Source organism: Pongo pygmaeus, chromosome 15 (assembly GCF_028885625.2).
Source record: "Pongo pygmaeus isolate AG05252 chromosome 15, NHGRI_mPonPyg2-v2.0_pri, whole genome shotgun sequence".
Taxonomy (NCBI): Eukaryota; Metazoa; Chordata; class Mammalia; order Primates; family Hominidae; genus Pongo; species Pongo pygmaeus.
This window is the reverse complement of record NC_072388.2, coordinates 87041786-87062371: the sequence shown is the minus strand read 5'-3', so window position 1 is coordinate 87062371 and position 20586 is coordinate 87041786. Positions and strand designations below refer to the sequence as shown.

Genomic DNA, 20586 nt, shown 5'->3' with positions numbered 1-20586 from the left:
TGATACAGGATATGAAAGGAAAAATCTTTGGTGAAATAGATGGCATAAATAAAAAACAATCACACTTCTGGAAATCGAGGACACACTTAGAGAAATGCAAAATGCACTGGAAAGTCTCAGCAATGGCATCGAACAAGAAGTAAGAACTTCAGAGCTCGAAGACAAGGTTTTTGAATTAACCCAATCCATCAAAGATAAAGATAAAATAATTTTTAAAATGAACAAAGCCTCTAAGAAGTTTGCAACTAGGTTAAGTGTCCAAATCTAAGAATAATTGATGTTCCTAAGAAAGAAGAGAAATCTAAAAGTTTGGAAAACATATTTGAGGGAATAATTGAGGAAAACTTCCCTGGCCATGCTAGAGATATAGACACGCAAATACAAGAAGCTCAAAGAACACCTGGGAAATTCATCACAAAAAGATCATTGCTTAGTCACATAGTCATCAGGTTATCTAAAGTCAAGATGAAGGTTATCTAAAGTTAAGAGCTGTGAGGCAAAAGCATCAGGAAACCTCTAAAGGGAAACCTGTCAGAGTAACAGCAGATTTCTCAGCAGAAACCCTACAAGCTAGAAGGAATTAGGGTAATATTTTTAGCCTCCTTAAACAAAACAATTATCTAACACGAATTTTGTATCTAGCAAAACTAAGCTTCATAAATGAAGGAAAGATACAGTGTTTTCCAGACAAACAAATGCTGCGAGATTTGCCCCTACCAAGCCAGCACTACAAGAACTGCTAAAAATAATTGTAAATCTTGAAACAAATCCTAAAAATACACCAAAATAGAACCTTCTTAAAGGGTAAATCTCACAGGACCTATATAATAATAACACAACGAAGAAACAATAACAAGTTATTCAGGCAACAAATAACATAATGAATAGAATAGTACTTCACATCTCAATACTAATGTTGAATGTAAATGGCCTAAATACTCCCCTTAAAAAATACAGAATGGCAGAATGGATAAGAATTTGCCAACAAAGTTTCTTCTGTCTTCAGGAGACTTACCTAACACATAAGGACTCACATAAACTTAAAGTAAGGGGGTAAAAAAGATATTCCATGCAAATGGACACCAAAAGCAAGCAGGAGTAGCTATTCTTGTATCAGACAAAACAAACTTTAAAGCAACAGCAGTTAAAAAAGACAAAGGGGAACATTATATAATGATAAAAGGTCTAGTCTAACAGGAAAATATTACAATCCTAAATATATATGCGCCTAACACTGGAGCTCCCAAATTTCCAAAACAATTATTACTAGGCCTAAGAAAGGAGATAGACAGCAACACAATAATAGTGGGGGACTTCAATACTCCACTGACAAGCACTAGATTGGTCATCAAGACATAAAGTCAACAAAAATACAATTGATTTAAACTATACCCTAGGACAAATGTACTTAACAGATAATTACATAACATCCTACCCAACAACTGCAGAATATACATTCTATTCATCAGCACATGGAACATTCTCCAAGATAGACCATATGATAGGCCACAAAACAAGTCTCAGCAAATATAAGCAAATCAAAATTATATCAAGTGCTCTCTCTGATCACAGTGAAATAATATTGGAAATCAACTTTAAAAGGTACCCTCAAAACCATGCAAATACATGGAAATTAAATAACCTGCTCCTGAATGATCATTGGGTAAACAATAAGATCAAGATGGAAATTAAAGATTATTTGAACTGAACGAGAATAGTTATACAACCTACCAAAACCTTGGGGATACAGAAAAAGCAGTGCCAAGAGGAAAGTTCATAGCATTAAATGCCTACATCAAAAAGTCTGAAAGAGCACAAACAGACAATCTATGGTCACACCTCATGGAACTGGAGAAGTAAGAACAATCCAAATCCAAACCCAGCAGAAGAAAAGAAATAACGAAGATCGGAGGAGAACTAAATGAAATTGAAACAAACAAACAAAACACAAAAGATAAATGAAACAAAAAGCTGGTTGTTTGAAAAGATAAATAAAATTGGTAGACCATTAATGAGATTAACCAAGAAAGGAAGAGAGGAGTTAAATAAATTAGAAATGAAAAGGGAAATATTACTATGATACCAGAGCAATACAAAAGATTATTGAAGGCTATTATGAACACCTTTACACACATAAACTAGAAAACTTAGAGGAAATAGATAAATTGCTGGAAATATACAACCCTCCTAGATTAAAACACGAAGATACAGAAACTCTGAACAGACAAATAAGGAGCAGCAAGGTTGAAACGGTAATAAAAAAATTGCCAACCAAAAAAAAGTTCAGGACCAGACAAAAATCACTGATGAATTCTATCAGACATTCAAAGAAGAATTGATATCAATCCTACAGACACTATTCCACAGGATATAGAAAGAGGGAATCCTCCCTAAATCATTATGAAGTCAGTATCACCCTAATACCAAAACCAGGGAAGGACATAACGAAAGAAGAAAACTACAGTCCAATATCCCTGATGAACATAGATGCAAAAATCTTCAACAAATTACTAGCTAACTGAATCCAACAGCATATCAAAAAGATAATCCACCATGATGAAGTGTGTTTCACACCAGGGATGCAAGGATGGCTTAACATATGCAAGTCAATAAATGTGGTACACTACACATAAACATAATTAAAAACAAAAATCCTATGATCATCTCAATGGATGCAGAAAAACATTTAACAAAGTGCAGCATCCCTTTATGATTAAAACCCTCAGTGAAATTGGCATAGAAGGGAAATACTTTGAGGTAATCAAATCCATCTATGACAAACCCACAGCCAACATCATACTACATGGAGAAAAGTTGAAAACATTCCCCCTGAGAACTGGAACATGACAAGGATGCCCACTTACACCACTTCTATTAAACATGGTACTTGAAGTCCTAGCCGGAGCAATCAGACAAGAGAAAGAAAGAAAGGGCATCCAAACTGGTAAAGAGGAATCCAAACTGTCACAGTTTGCTGATTATATAATTGCATGTCTAGAAAACCCTGAGGACTCATCCAAGAAGCTCCTAGAACTGGTAAAGGAATTCAACAAAGTTTCAGGATACAAAATTAATGTACACAAATCAGTAGCTCTGCTATACACCAACAGCGACCAAGCTGAGAATCAAATCAAGAGCTCAACCCCTTTTACAATAGCTGCAAAAAGTGTAAAATCTTAGGAATACACCTAACCAAGGAAGTGAAAGACCTCTGCAAGGAAAACTACAAAACACTGATGAAAGAAATCATAGACAACACAAACAAAAGGAAACACATCCCATGACCATGGATGGGTAGAATCAATATTGTGAAAATGACCATACTGCCAAAAGCAATCTACAAATTCAATTCAATGCCCATCAAAATATCACCATTGCACTTTGGGAGGCCGAGGCGGGCAGATCAAGATCATCCTAGCTAACACGGTGAAATCCCGTTTAAAATTAGTCGGGTGTGGTGGCAGGCACCTGTAGTCCCAGCTACTCAAGAGGCTGAGGCAGGAGAATAGCATGAGCCCGGGAGATGGAGCTTGCAGGGAGCCGAGATCGTGCACTGCACTCCAGCCTGGCAACAGAGCAAGACTAAGTCTCAAAAAAAAAAAAAAAAAAAAAAAAAAAAAAAAACCCACCATCATTCTTCACAGAACTAGAAAAAACAATCCTAAAATTCATATGGAACCAAAAAAGAGCTGTCATAGCCAAGCAAGACTAAGCAAAAAGAACAAATCTGGAGGCATTACATTACCCAACTTCAAACTATACTATAAGGCCATAGTCACCAAAATAGTATGGTACTGGCATTAAAATAGGCACATAGACCAATGGAACAGATTAGGAACTGAGAAATAAAGCCAAATACAGCTGATTGATGTTTGACAAAGGAAACAAAAACGTAAAGTGGGAAAAGGACACCCTATTCAACAAATGGTGCTGGGATGACCGGCAAGCCACATGTAGAAGAATGAAACTGTATCCTCATCTCTCACCTTATTCAAAAATCCGAAAATCAACTCAAGATGGATCAAAAACTTAAATCTAAGACCTGAAACCATAAAAATTCTAGAAGATAACATTGGAAAAACCCTTTTAGACATTGGCTTAGGCAAAGACTTCATAACCAAGAACTCAAAAGCAAATGCAACAAAAACAAAAATAAACAAATGGGACTTAATTAAACTAAAAAGCTTCTGCACAGCAATATAAATAATCAGCAGAGTTAACAGAAAACCCATAGAGGGAGAAAATCTTGACAATCCGTACATCCAACAAAGGACTAATATCCAGAATCTACAAAGAATTCAAACAAATCAGCAAGAAAAAACCAAACAATCCCATCAAAAAGTGGGCTAAGGACATGAATAGGCAGTTCTCAAACTAAGATACATAAATGGGCAACAAGCATATGGAAAAATGCTCAACATCACTAATTATCAGGGAAATGCAAATTAAACCCACAATGTGATACCACCTTACCCCTGCAAGAATGGCCATAATCAAAAAATTAAAAAATAATAGATGGTGGTGTGAATATGGTGAAAAGGGAACACTTTTACACTGTTGGTGGGAATGTAAACTGACACAACCACTATGGAAAACAGTGTGGAGATTCCTTAAAGATCTAAAAGTAGATCTATCATTTGATCCAGCAATTCCACTACTAGGTATCTACCCAGAGGAAAAGAAGTCATTATACAAAAAAGATACTCACACACGCATGTTTCTAGCAACAGAATTGGCAATTGCAAAAATATGAAACCAGCCCAAATGTCCATCAATCAATGAGTGGATACAGAGTGATATATATACATATATATATATATATACACACATACCATGGAATACTACTCAGCCATAAAAAGCAATTAAATAATGGCATTTGCAGCAACCTGGATGGAATTGGAGACTATTATTTTAGGTGAAGTAACTCAGGAATGGAAAACCAAACATCGTGTGTTCTCACTCATAAGTGGGAGCTAAACTATGAGGGACAAAAGACTACACTTTGGGTACAGTGTACACTGCTTGGGTGATGGGTGCACCAAAATCTCAGAAATCGCCACTGAAGAATGTATTTATGTAATCAAGCACCACCTGTTCCTTAAAAACCTATTGAAATAAAAAATAAAATTTAAAAAGACAGATAATAACAAATGTTGATGAGGATGTGCAAAAATAAGAACCCTTAATATGTTGCTGGCAGAAATGTGAAACAATTTGGTGGCTCCTCAAACAGGTAAAGATAGAGTTACCTTATGACCCAATAATTCCGCTCCTAGGTATATACTGATGAGAATTGAAAACGCATATTTATACAAAACCTTGTACACAAAAAGTTTATTACAGCATTATTCCTAATAGCCAAAAGGTGGAAACAACTGAAATGTTCATCACGTGATGAGTGGACAAACAAAATCTGGCATATCCATACAATAGAGTGTTATTCAGCTATAAAAAGGAATGAAGTAGTGGCACCTGCTGCAACACATAGGTGAACTTTGAAAACATTGTGCTAAGTAAAAGAAGCCTGCCACAAAATACTACATATATGATTCCATTTATATAAAATATCCAGAATAGGCAAATCTATATAGATGGAATGCAGACTGCCTAGGGCTTGCCTAGGGCTGAAGGCATGTGGAGAATGGGAGGTGACTGCTAAAGGGTATGGGGTTTCTTTTTGGAGTGGTGAAAATTTCAACAATTGATTGTGGTAATGGATGTGCAGCTCTGAGAATATGCTAACAACCATTGAATTGTAGACTTTAAATGGGTGAATTTATGGTATGTGAATTATATCTCAATATAATGATCTATGATCATTGTCATAGATCAGGCTGAATTGAAGATCTTTATGATGAAGACACATTCGTTATATGTCCCTTGCCTCTACTTCTTCAAATTTTCATTTTGATTTTCAACAATCAACCTGGAAACTACTATTAGTATTTGCATGTAACAGATGGACTAAGGAAATTATAGTATTTAATAGAGTTTACTTCTCGGTTCCTATTGAATTCAGAATCACCTTTGATCACCAAGTTGGCTCAGGGTCACTGGGTGGTGCAGAATGTTTATAATTTTGTACCGTGAGTGTGAATTCTGACTCTGTTTTTGGAGAAGTATACATTTTTGAGCCTGTGTTTTTGACTCATTGTGATGGCTGCCACAGCCTGATAATGAGGCTACTTATCTGTAAATCACAGTGCCAAAAAGTGAGCTCTTTGCATGTCCCCAAGAAAAGCCAATTCTTGGAGCAGTTTATTAACTGCCCTTCACTTTTAGAAGGGCCTTGAATCTTTATTTTCAGAACTCAGTAATACAGTGTCCTTTGTCATTGTACTTTTGTGTACTCTGATTCCAGCCATTGTGGAACTTAGATGTTTGGGTCTACGTAGAAAGAACACTGAGAGAATAATCCTTTCAGTCAATAACATTGGTTAATCATATTTTGAGTCTTGATTCCTCCACATACTAGTTGAGTGACGTTGTGCAAGATTTTAACCTCTCTAATCCATAGTTCCCTTTTGTGTAAAATAAAAATAATGATAGTATATCCCTCTTAGGGTTATTATAGGAATTAAATGAAATAATGTAAAGGTCTTAACTCAGTTCTCAGAAAACAACAAGCCTCTGAAAAATAGTAGCCATTGTGATGATTGAAAATAATACAGGGCAGGGAGAATCTATCAAATGTACTTTTTATAGCTCGAAGAGCTGGTAAAATGACTCCATTTTCCTTCTGTAATTGTAGTTACTAAGAATGTTTTTGTATTACATGTAATCTTAACTTGGAAGATTTCAGTGGATTATTTCATAAGGTTGAATTTTAATTTTCTAAGAATGATTCCACATTAGCATAAATTATTGACTAAGTAAAACTTCTCTAAGGGTAGAAAATGATAATAATTTATTTAATAGACACATCCCTGTCTTTTATGTACTTGTTTAAAAATAGTTATTTGTGTCTTGGATATCCATTTCTTCTGTAGACATCCCAACTTACAGTAGGCGTTCTCTCTCCCATATCCACTATGGTTAAAACAAAGTCCCTGCATCTGTTTAAATCACAGAGGAATATTTTGGCATAAGCAGAATCCTATGCTTTATTCTTGCTATTTTGGATTGTGACTCATGCCTTCTTGTTCCTTAAAATTATTGTCACAGGGTCAGATTTCCTGTGAACTTTGCTTGTCTGTGTTGAGTGGTAGTTCTCTTTTTAGCTCCTGTGAAGGACAATGTTTTATTACCCTAAAAAGTTTAAATCACACAAACATACAGTCCCATCTAGAGAAATACAAGAAGTGATTATAAGACTGTGGTCTTCTGAAAAGAGCAAGCTCTCTGGAACCAGTTAGGTCTGGGTTCTGATCCAGATTCCTCCTCGTCCAGGTTGTGTGGCCAAGGGCAAACCATTTCTCCCTCTGAGCCTATTGCTACACATGTAAAATAGAAAGATACTACAGTACTACATACACGTGAAACACTCAGAAGATTCTTCCAGTTTATAGAAAAATCTCAACACATGTTGTCTATTATTATGAGGATTATAATTATACTCCTGATTATTGTAATCTCGTAAGGCCATTGAGACAACATTGTACTGCAATAATTCATTCAAAGCAATTGACCCAGTACCTAGCTGCAGAGTAGACAAAAGATAGCTACTAATATGATCAATAATTTACTTATTGGAGGGAAGATGTGGAAGGAGTAAGCCGGTGTGTTAATGTTGCCTCTCTTAGAACTTTGAATAAGCCCAGCCTCAGCTCTCTTTGCGAGAGAATAATGATAATGATGTCACCAACAATGACAACTGTAATTTACCAAGCACTTACTCAAAGCCAGACATGGTGCTTGGTACATTCTCCATTTGTTCCTTCTAACAAATCTGTGAGATGAATATTAGCATTAACCCCACACCTCAGCATGGATCTCCCCAAAACACATTCTGAGACATACATTCAGGTGCAAGTAGCTTATTTTGGAGGGAATGTCAGGAGAGTATGGCGAGGTACTAGGAAGTGACACAGAGGAGGGAGGAAGCCAAGAAGGAATAAGATAATGACTGAGTACTGCCCTGTGCAACAAATGCCAAGAGCACAAATTTCCCCGGAAGTTATGGTAAGGCAAGGGCATTCCTGCTTCTCTTTGTTGGTACCCAAACCTGTGTGTTCTAGCTACTGAGGACATGGTGCTATTTAATGGTCACTGATTTAGGGAGAATACCACATCCTGGAGGATGGCACCCACTTGGCAGGGTATCATCTCCAATCTGGTGCTTCAGCTGCGCATTGAAAGAGCTGTCCCATTGCTCTAAGTGGTGTGGTGTATGATAGGATCAGTGGATTCCGGCTCATGTGCTCACTGCTGTATATCATTTGTTTAAGTAGGTTGGTTGGTGTGAAGTGAAAGCATTTCCCAAACAAAAGCCATCTCATTTTTGAGTCCAGTTAGGGACTCAAATCACATTATGTGTCCTTATTACCTATTGTCAGACTCCAAAGAAGAATGGCTTCATCAGACTTAAGCAGCATGCAGGGTAGCAGGAAACAATTGCACAGGTGCCTTTGGTGGGACACAAATATGAATGCAAATGAGAGTACTAAATATTGTGGAAGAGGTGGACACAGGGTGCCTGGCCAAGTGCGGTGGGGAGCTGCTTGATGCGGTTGGTAGAGGTTCCCAGAAGAAGGGGATGGGGAGGAGTATTAATTGTAAAAGAATGAGTTCTGGCTCTCAAGAATCCAGTTAAAATCATTCAACATTGTTATTGAGTCCAAAGCCAAAAAGTGAAAGTTCACACCCCATCCTAGAATTTTGCTGTGGAAAAGGATCATCTGGTCCAACAATACCACTTTACTTAATAAATGAGAAAGATGAGCTTGGTAGGATGGGAGCCACAGTCAAAGTACAATGTATTTCAGCTGCTTGGGAAAAAGCTGGGGTAGGAGGACTTTGTGTACACGTGGCATCATCAGCTTGAGAGGATTTCTGAATTGGAAGATGAAGTTGACAGAACAGAGAACTGGGATTGAACAAAGCCCAGCATGGAAGGAGTCTGGATCTAGGCAGAAGAAAGAATGCTGGACACCAAGAATGGCAAAATGCAAATCATTGTTAAAGCTGGTTGCTGTGCACAAGGGGCTCATCACACCATTCTCTCTGCTTTGTGCATGTGTGCAACTTTTAATAATAAATAGAAAAGTATGCAGGGCAGGTTAACTGTGGAAGGTTCATATGCTGGTGAGGTTGAAAGCCTTGTGAACATGGATTACTCAGTGAGTCTGAACATCTTGAACTTCTGTTCAAAAATACTACTTGGTGACAATTCGAAAATTAACATAGGGCCAGAAGCAGAGGGAGCTTCAAGTTTAGATGGCCCAGATAGTATATGATTGAAGTGACTCAGGGAACAACCCCAGAAAATAAGTGCCTGGCCCTAGAGCCACCAATCATGGCTGATACAATAAAGAATTCAGCATCCATCTCAACTCCTCTGTAGTTGCCTCCCTGGAAAGCTAGGAACCATGTTTTCCAAGCTTCTTTACCACTTGGTTCAACATGGGACCCAGTTTTGTTCAAGCATTTGCACCTGCACAAATATAGGAGGCAGAAGTGAGCAACAGGAGCTGCTGTTGGGTGAGGGGAAGTAGCCTCTTGTGACAATGGCAAATGTGGAGGAATTAGGCTCTTCTGGGGTAGCTGCAGGAAAGCTCTTGGTGTCCAGTTCCTAATATTATGGGAGCCGACGAACAAGAAGCATAATCCTGCTCAGTGGTGTGGTGTTCAGCCGGGCTTGCTCTTGGTTACGTTGGTCCTGGATGTGAGCTTTCCTAACTGGGTGTTTTTTTTTTTTTCTGCCCTTCCCAAAGATTGAGTTGTCTCTTAATATCCTCAAACTCCTTTCTGACTAATCAGCAAAGGGATTCTTTTTTTTTTTTTTTTTTGCCACTAACAGCCCAGATACAGATGCTATCCTTGATTCCTATTTCCCCTGCACCCCCAAATCCAATTTATTACTAAGACAGATCTTTTCAATCTGTTCACTTCTCTCTTTCTCCTCTGCTGCTTCCTTGGTTCAGAACCCTAACATGTCCTGTCCACAACCCAGCCACTGCATCCCTTCGGCAGCTCTCTGGTGGCTCTCACTGACCCCAGTGTCGTCTTCAACCCAATTCATTCTCTACACTGACACTAGAGACATCTTCATATAATGTCAATATGCTCATGACATTACCCAGCACAAACTCCCCTCTCATGCATATATATCTAGGCCTTCGTCATGTGGAATTACTTTCTATTACCAGAGTGTGCAGCTATTCCTTTTATCACTAGGGCTCTGTGCATGTTGCTTTTTCCACCTAGGACACTCTTCCTCCCCTTATCAGGCTAGCTTCTATTCATATTTCAGGTCTTAGGTTAAGTGTAATCTCCTCCAGGAGGCATTTCTTGATTTCTCAAGTTCCAATTAGGTGATTCTATAGTATCCCCAAATGTATTGTACTTGCTGTTTATTTATCTGTGTCTCCTACTAGCCAAAAAGCCTTATGAGGGCCAGAATCTTGTCTGATTACTTGATAATTATGCTTCCCAAATTGGCACACAGCCTGAAACATTGTGGGTACTCAGTAAAAACTAGTTAAATGAAGAATAGTGTCAAATGCAACAGCAAGGTCTAAAGTATACAGATTGCCCATCATCCATGAGTTTGGCAATCTAGTGGACTCTGATGACCTTACAGGGGCAGTTTCAGTGGGGAAGTGGCAGCAAAAGCTAGTGCCAAGTGGGCAATGAGAAAGTAGAAATGGGAAGTGCATTGGGAGTCACACCCCTCCTAACTCTGTTGCTGGCCAAAATATTTCAATTGGGTCAGTGGTCAGGAGAGGCAATGGAAAAACAAAGGTATTAGATACCTGAGACATTTGTTTGTAAAAAATGGTGTCTCAAAGAAGGGCAAAGTGACAGTTGACATGCACAGGAAAAATAAGAGGAGGCAAAGATGCTAAGGCACCAACTTTAAGGCACACTTTTCCATAAGCCACAGGAGGTACAGTGCCTGGGGCCCACAAAAATGTTTAATTTTCATTTATTTTAAAGTTAGAACAAAAATTACTCTAATCATAACATATCTGTAATAATAAATTCAGTCACGATTATGTTTGTCTTTATAATAAAATACAATTTTTAATGTTAATTGTTGGAGGAAGGAGGTCACAAAGGCAAAAGTGCCCAGAGCTCAGGGAGGACATAATGCAGCTGTGAGGGACTTTGCTGATTTTACAATCTAGTCCTGCTTGTGAGATTCATTTGGCATGAACTAGGTCACCCCCTTTCTTCTGTCAGCCTCTGGCTCCCACCCTAGCTCTCTCATACTTCCGGGGTCAACCTGGGATGGGTGACTACATGCTCCAACATTGAGGGCACTTTGGTCTGAAAAGATCTTGTTAGAGGCTCTTGACAAAGCTAAGGTGATATTGTTTTTAGTGATTTCTACAAAGATATTGAGTTCAGCCTTTGGACATGTCTGTCTTAGTTTCTCCTCAGGGTAAACACAGTCTAGATGGTACAGATACCATCTTTCTGGAAACGCTGAGAGAGAGAAGACCCAGATAACTCTGCCAATGTGGCACAGTATGCGTAAACAAGAAGTGCTGACTTTGTTCTATGAGGCAATTCGAAACTACCATAAATGACTCAATAGATAAACTAACTTGGGGAAATTAAAAAGGGGCCCATGGGCAATGATTACTTCCCCTTTAAGGAAGCTAAGGACCAAAGAAACTTATCAGAAAACACTTTAACTTGCAGACTCATTTCCCAACAAGGTAGTCTTTGTTCCAAATAGAAGTCTCATTTGCTTTAGATAATGTAGAGCATCAAATTGTGTGATTTCTTAATTTTACAGGAATCTCAATGTTTCTTGTAAAAGAGATGAAGTTTTTCTGGTTCCTGGTGTACAAGGAGGGCAGAGGTCAAAACGAGGACTTCTATCTCCCAAAGCTTTTCCTTTTGAAACCACCTGCCACCAACACATAACAAAGCCACAGTTGTGGGAGATGAAGCTAAAACCATGCATGCTCCATCCCAGCCCATTCAATGGCTTTGGAGCAAATGTTCTGTCTGATCAGAGATTCTGCAGGTACAGTTTATATTGAGTCATTAATCCATTCATCCCTTAAGCCCCTTTCCAAGCCCCAGATGCTGGTGATGCAAATGTGAATAAAACTCCATCCCTGTTTGCTTTGCTGACACTTTTCCTCATAGTCCATACATATTACACAATTGTTAATCACCTCTCCCCTCAATCAGACCATAATCTCCATAAGAGCACAGACTTTGCCCTTTGTTTACCCCTGTGAACATGGAGCACAGAACAGTGACTAGCATTGATAGATAAATATTTGTTGCATGATTTTGCTGAAAGAATTAATTAATGAGATTATTTCACAAAAATTGCTTAATCTTGGACAAACTGCTAAAAAGAAAAGTCCATAAACTCCATTCAAAGCAGTTTTTATTACCATTTTCCAAGCATCTGGTTTTGAGAGAATTTATAAAGACATGGTAAAATTAACATGGAAGCATGCTAATTTAACCAACACTTTTCTTTAATAAAAATGCAACATAAATATGTAACAGGGAACTACCAAGCTCTGTATAAACCTCTTAGAAGCTATTCACTTTGCAGATTTGAACTTCACTTGACCTGGCAATGGTTCGAATTTATATCTTTAGTAACTTTTAAATATAGTATTTGCAAGCTAAACAATGTAATTCTTCTTTTAGTCATTTAAAATAGTAGTTCCTTCGTACCAGGCTAGATCCTTTCCTAGGAAAAATTAATCTGTTTTCAATAATCTTTGCACGTGTTCAAAACCTGGTTGGCTTGTATTGACAATTTCAAAAGAAAACAGACTTGGATTCTGAACCAAATCAAACAACTCTCCAGGAATGAGCCATTTGGCTTTGTAAAATAATCTGGTAGAAGGAGTTCAGTCGTAAGAGTAGAAAGCATAGAAAGTCAGTGTGGCGATTCCTCAGGGATCTAGAACTAGAAATACCATTTGACCCAGCCATCCCATTACTGGGTATATACCCAAAGGATTATAAATCATGCTGCTATAAAGACACACGCACACTATTCACAATATTGCGGCACTATTCACAATAGCAAAGACTTGGAACCAACCCAAATGTCCAACAATGATAGACTGGATTAAGAAAATGTGGCACATACACACCATGGAATACTATGCAGCCATAAAAAATCATGAGTTCATGTCCTTTGTAGGGACATGGATGAAGCTGGAAACCATCATGCTCAGCAAACTATCACAAGGTCAAAAAACCAAACACTGCATGTTCTCACTCATAGGTGGGAATTGAACCATGAGAACACTTGGACACAGGAAGGGGAACATCACACACCAGGACCTGTTGTGGGGTGGGGGCATGGGGGAGGGATAGCATTAGGAGATATACCTAATGTAAATGATGAGTTAATGGGTGCAGCACACCAACATGGCACATGTAGACATATGTAACAAACCTGCATGTTGTGCACATGTACCCTAAAACTTAAAGTATAATAATAATTTTTAAAAAAAGAAAGTTACTATGTGGAATGATTGTCTCTTGATATCTAGAATTCCATATTCTAGATGAGTCATTCCTTGGGGTCTCGAAGTGCCTTTTAATCTTTTGATTTTTCTCCTATGAACCTGGGAGGACTGAAATATCCTAATGTGTTATCTGCTAATCATATGCCTTTAGAAACCAGACAAAGATGAATTAGTGAAGCAGAGAGGTACATGCAAACAGGGAGTTTGGGGTACTGTAAACTGTCAAGTACCTGTGCCGTCCAATTTCTAGCCAATAGCAACTTTATGCTTTTCATTTAGAAGGATGGCCATCTAGCTGGGCAGGAATGGGAATGGGTTGGCAGAAGAGGAATGGAGAGAATGGGATGGGGTACTGGTGTTCGAAGCTAACTTTGCATAGAAGTTTACATTAAAAAAATATAACACAACACCAATTCTCCATACCAAGGAATGAGGACAGAGTCCTGATGGAAATTATATGGAAAGAATAACTAGAGCTGCCTTAAGCCCCACCTTGGTGTTCCCTGGATCAAGTCCATTGTTGCCCTTTGAGAATTTGGGCCCAGTTTTGTCATAGTGGTTGCTTTCTCTAAAGAAGCTGAGCATTCTGATTTTTACAGAATATGTTCTGGTGGTGGTGGTGGTGATAGTTTAGACTGAGTGCGTGGAAAAGGCCTCTTTGATAAGATAATATTTGGGTACAGTCTTGAGGAAACTGAGTGAGTGCGTCATAACGTAACAGGGCCAAGAGGCTTTCAGGAAAAAGAAAGGAGTGCATAGCCCTGCAGCAGGAATGTGCTCGCAAGGCAGTGCGTAGGTTATTGCCCTGGAATGGAAGGAATGGGATGAAGAGTGGACATGGATGAGAGGAGAGGAGGAGCAGGCAACAGAGCATAGAAGAACAGAGATGTCCAGTAATGGCTTTGGTGAGAGCACAATGGGAGAAATAAGAGAAGCTACCAGAGGGCTTTGAGGACAAGAGTAGCATGAGCCAGTCTGAGTCTTAAAGGGTCTACTCTTGCTAATGCTGTGGGGAGAATCATTTATAAAGTAGCAGGAAGAGAACCAGTTAGAAAGCGTATTGATTTGGATGAAGTTCAGTGGTGAGAGGAAAACCGAAATGACAGTGGCTTTAAGTAGAAGTTAGTTTCTCTCTTACTTATAGATTCAGACATCAAAATCCAAAAGTAGATGACAGATCTGTTTCACCAAGTCCTCAGGGACCCCAAGACCTTCCAACTCACTGCCATGAGTACAATAGAAAAGAATAAACATAACGATGTATCCCTGTGGTCTAAGTGGTCATCTCTGTACTGAAAAACAGGATGGAAGAACAGATTAAAAAAAGGAAGGAAGGATACCTTGGAGCTATCTCTTATGGGAGGTTCTATAGATATTTCAGATTACAACCTCTTGGTCACACTAAGCTACAGGAAATGTTAGGAAATATAATCTACATTCTGGAAGACCAAGTACCCAGATGAAAATTGTATTTGCACAGGATATAGGGAGGGAACAAGTAGTTTTGTCCACAGGCTACTATTGCAGTAATCTAAGTGGGAGGTGATGGTAAGGGGGTCATGAGAAGTGGTCAGATTCTGGATATGGTTTGAGGTGGAGGCAACAGGATATGATGATGCACTGGCTGTAGGATGTAAGGAAAAGAGTACAGCTAGAGATCATGAAGGTTCGGGCTTAAATAAATGAGAAATGGAGCTACTTTTATGGAGCAACCTTGAGGGTAAAGATAATCAGGAGTTTGATTTTGAGGAATGTTAATTTCAAGATAATAATGAGACTCCCAAGTAGAGATGTCAAGAAAGCAGTTGGATATGCAAGCCCAGAGTTCAGCGGAGACATCTGGCTTAGAACTAGAAATTTGGGATCCATCTGCATAGATTTGGTATGGAAACCTATAAAATTTGACAAAATCATCTGGAAAATGAGTGCAGATGGGAAAGAATCAACATAAGGAACTGAGCTTGGGGCACTCCAACATTTAAGGGTTGGGGAGATGAGGAGGAGAGACCAGTAAGGAAAGCAAAGAACCAAGAAAGAATAGTCCATGGAGAAAAAAGTATTTCAAGAAGTGAAGGATACACTGTATCAAATACTACTGACAGGATGAGTAAGCTGAAGATTAGTAATGGGCCACCGGATTTGGTAAGATGAGGATCACTGGCGATCTTGATGTAAGTTGGATTAAAAAAAATTTTTTTTGAGACAGAGTCTTGCTCTGTTGCCCAGGCTGGAGTGCAGTGGCACGAACACAGCTCATTGAAGCTTTGACCTCTTGGGCTTAGGCGATCCTTCTGCCTCAGCCTTCCCAGTAGCTGGGATCATAGGTGCACACAGTGAAATGGTGAGTATGAAAACCTGCCTGGAGTGGGCTCAAAAGAGAATGAAATTAGAGAAAGGAAGACAGTGAATATAGACAGTTATTTTCAGGAATATATGTATAAAAGCTAGCAACAAAAGAGGATGGTAGTTGCAAGATAATGCAAAGTCAATTTTTTGGGGTTTTTTTTTGTTGTTGTTTTGAAAGATGGGATATATATTAAGATGTTCTGTGTGTTAAGGGAAGGGAAAGATCCAGCATAGAGGGAAATTTTGATGATGCAGGAGAGGAGAGAATTGTTGGAGTAGGATTCTTAAGTAGATAAGAGGAAATGTGCCCAGTGCACATATGGAGGTTTTGGCTTTAGAAAGGAGCACAGACAATTCACCCAGGAGGGATGGAAAATTACATAGGAACAGATGCAGGTAGGCAGTGGAGGAAGTGTTGGGAACCAATGGAAATTTCTCCCTGATTGCTTCTTTTTTCTTATTTAGTAGAACTCTAGCTCATCAGCTGAGAAAGAAGAGGAGTGGGGAGGAACTGGACAGTTGTGGAGAGAAGAGAAAGTATGAAATAGCTGTGCATGAGATTGAATGAATGAATGAATGAATCAACTATGGAAATGTAGTGAGATTACTGGGCAGCACTATGGATTTATTTTGCATCAGCAGTCATGAGTTTAAAGTGAAACTAGCTACAGGAAGCTTGTGAGTGTGGGCATAGGTAGAGTTGGATGAAACCAGAGCTGGGGTTTTGCCAGGAGAGTGCAACAGGGGAGTCGGGGAAGAGAGATAAAGAGAGGAGAGGAGAGGATGGGAGAGAAGAGATGGAGTGTATTTATTTAAAATAGTCATAAGAAGGGACCGTGTAATCTAATCTGACCAAGAGTGAGGATCAGATTCGACAGTGTAAAGCTCTTAGATTCAATGGATCAACTGTAGACTTCCTTGGAAAAGTTGGCAAATTCTGCATAAATAGACATTGTCACTTTTACAGTGATGTATTAGAGTATTCTGAACTGCAGTTGAAATAAAACCCGAATTCCAGTGGCTTAAAAACAAAAAGTTTTTATAATAGGATTTGGATTGATGTCAGCTCTCCTCCACAGTCACTTAGTGGTCCCTATAGAGCCATTTGGGGATGGCTCTGCCATCCTCAATATGTGGCATCTAGAAGTTATACAAAGCTTTGCCACACCAATCAACCAGTAGAAAGAAAGGACATATTGGGATAAGTGTGAGGTTTGTATGGGCCAAATGTAGAGGTGACATATGTCACTGCAATCATATTTCACTGAAGAAAACTTGGCCACTTCACTGCGAGGGAGGCTGAGAAATGCAGTTTAGCTCTCTGTCAGAAAGAAGGGGAGAATGGATTTTTAGTAGGTAGCTAGCAACCTCTATCACAGTTAGCCCCTTTCACTGCTATCATCCTTTACATAAAACATACGTACATACTACTCTGGGGAGAAAACCCAAAATTTTGTCCACTTATTGAATTATCCACTTATTGATATCAAAGTCTAGGATCTCCAAATGATGCTCTGGCCTCTTCTGAAAGTCCAGATACTGTTCCTTAAAGTTCAGCATTCTTTGAACTAACAGAGCGGTTATCTTTGCTCCATCTGCCTATTCAATACACAAAAGTGGACTGGCTAACCACAATAAAAATGCCTAAAGAATTTCCTGGTTCAGAGCAATAATGGAATCCTGTAGGGTAGGTATTGCAAAGATCCCCAAGCCCTAGAAGAAAATGTTTTGATAGTCCCTGGGTCTGTCCTCTGCAAGGAAATTTCTTCCTCATTTTCCTCTGTCTCTTGGCTCTGACCTGGAGAATATTTTTGTCCATTAGCCTCCATGGACCCTTATACGGTGAATATTGAGGAGTATGTTGCTAGGAGTTGCACACCTTCCAGAGCCCACTTTCTGCTGTTACAGGAGGGTAATTTTACAGATTCAAGCTTGTGGTTTCTTGGGCATTACAGTTTTCTCAAAAACTTGATAGGTATCTGACCTACTTGTTTCCAGACAGTTTCATGTGCTCGTAAATAACCCCCAAATTCTTTTCTAGACCTGATCTAAGATTTGTCTTCTTGGATCATACCATCTATTCCACCATCATGGAATCCACATTGAAGTCTAAAATAGCCTGGGTGGCAAAGCAACTTTATTGATATTATCTTTGCCACTTGGCTGGCTCTCTCTCTCTCTCTTTTTTTTTTTTATAAAAGATAAGATCTTTTATATCTTATCTTTTAGTATTTGAGGTATAGAACCGATGAGTTTTTTCAGCCCCAAGAAGCTTTGTAATTTTTTTCCAGTTCCACTTTGGCTGGAAAACTAACCAATTCTTGCTTGAGTTTATCTGTTTCTTGTAGCACTTGATTAAAAACAACAAGTAACAGTTGACATACACTAATATTCCTACTCTTTTCACCTGCTTTCCCTAAAGCCGCAGCCTCAACACGTTCTTGGTCTACCTTCCAAGTAATCATAGATGATAATTTTTAAAGTTATCCATGGATAACATGAGGCTTTCACTTTCTAGCCTCTCATAACCATTTTATTCCTGCCTTCAGTCTGAATGCTAAGCTAATACCTTCCATTTTAGATGTTTGTTATAGTGCTTACTTTTTGGTACTAGCTCTCATATGAAATAAGGAAGATGGCAAACACAGGGACCCATAACATCCAGTAGCTTACAAAAAATGTATTCCTTTCTCAAAGAGGAGGTTTAATCAGCAGCAACAGTGATACTGTTTTTCAGGGATTCAGGTGTGCTAGTGAGTCTGCCATTTTCTACTCCTGGCTGCCAACATTGCCTCATGGTCATCATCTCAGTCAGCCAGGAAAGATGAGGAGGAGGAGGAGCACGAGTGGGAGGTTTCAGGACCATCTAAACCTCATTTTACAGATAAGAAAACTAAGAATTTGGCTAAGGTCACATAGCAAGAGTTTAATGTGGTATCTTTGGGACTAAAATTCAGGTCACCTGCCTCCCACCTCATTACAGCATCCATCGCACACACTTCTATCCAGTCAAGCTACCCTGAGCCAGTAGCACACTCTATTTCTAACCTCCTGCTGTGAAATGCCAACTGCTTTTCAGTCTGCATTAAACTATGGAGCCACATCATGAATGTGCCATTGGAGAAATACAACAGGATGAATTCTTAACTTTCAGGCTCCCTATTGTCCTCATGTATATTACTCCAACTCTCCACAGGGAATTTGAGTTTCAAGGGGTGAGTGAAATAAATCCTGCATAGCCGTTACCTCATGTTAACAATGGCTTGGTGATAAACATCCATGGATTGCAGGATGCCTCTAGCAGGGACAGCAGCTTGTTTTTCACAGGGCTTGTTTCTAGAAATGGGCATGGAAAGGGAAAACAACTTACACTTGTTTGTTTTTGATCAAAAAAGTGGGCAAATTTAAAATGCATTGGTATGTATTCTTATACATTTGTGTCTCCTGGTTATTTCTTGCAAAACATTCTATGTGGCTCCAGTCATTCATACATAGACCGGCAGTAGTGTTTCCCAAAGTGACCCTTAAGGAACTCTGTTTCTTTGAGATATTTCATGAGAGCATGCAGAGAGAGCTGCAGTCTGTATCTTGCCTCTAGAAACATCACCTTTCTCATTAGCAGATAAAAGGCCTTGGAAGTCCTTTCATTTAGCCCATTTCCCAAACTTCTTTGATCATGGAACCCATGTTGATTTTTTTCGTGTACCCTCCTTAGAACTCAGGTTCCACGGGCCACTCTTGGGAAGTCCTGGCTTATGAGTATCCTCCAGGAGTTTAACACCCTGGAAGGGGATTTTTGGTCACAATGGCTCTCTGTAGAACCTCATAAATGCAGTTCTAGCTGTGAGTCTGTCACCAAGGTGACCACCGACATCAGCAAATTCTCTTTTGTCGCTATGTGACAGTATCTTTCAACTTTCCCCCTACTCCTGAATGTCTAAAGAACTCTCAATGCGTATTAGCCATCACCATGGTTGAGACCCAGACCTCTGCAGAGACAATCTTGATTCTCCAGCTCCTGCTTCACATTGCCCATGTCACCCTCAGCACTGAAATCCTTACCTCGAGCACTAGGAATTCAGGCCATGGAAGATTAGGAGGCTCACAGCAGGTTGCTTTGTCCTTTTTTTCCTTATTTCTTTTTGCATTTTCTTCTGGGTCTCTCAAAGGCCATCTAATTCTTCTCTGTCATATGCATAGATTTTGGGAACTACTTTGTTTCCTAAGCATGCCCCTGAGAGGACTCACCCCTTACCCCCAGCAGCTTATCAAAGTATTTCTGTATTTCTGTCAAACTAGTGGAATGCTGCTCCAAGAAGAATTCTGATTACATTTTCCCATGTCGTTGTTATGGAAGCTATATCTATATAAAGTGGGAAGATGCCAATAAGGGTCCTTGCTCCTTGAGTGTAAGCTCCCCTATCTTTTATCTCTCTGTTGGTCTAGAAGTGTGGTAAGCAACCCTGGTTGCACATAACAAGCTTGTGAGCAGCCTTCAAAATACAGATATCTGGGCCCCAATTTCCAAGATTCTGATTAAACGGTGGAGTCCATGCATCCATTTTTTAAGCACCAAGGCAATCCCATTGTGTGCATATCAGAGTACAATATAACTGAT

General features: G+C 39.2%; 1 long non-coding RNA gene across 1 annotated transcript in view; it reads right to left on the bottom strand.

Moving 5' to 3' along the window:
- Nucleotides 1-20257, bottom strand: part of LOC129012224 (uncharacterized) — a 29395-nt gene extending 9138 nt beyond the window's left edge. The window contains exons 1-2 of the long non-coding RNA XR_008493583.1: nt 20031-20257; nt 19215-19304 (exon numbers count right to left, since the gene is read on the bottom strand). This is a non-coding gene — a long non-coding RNA (uncharacterized LOC129012224). The remainder of the gene's footprint in view (nt 1-19214; nt 19305-20030) is intronic.
- Between the last annotated feature and the right edge of the window lie 329 nt (nt 20258-20586).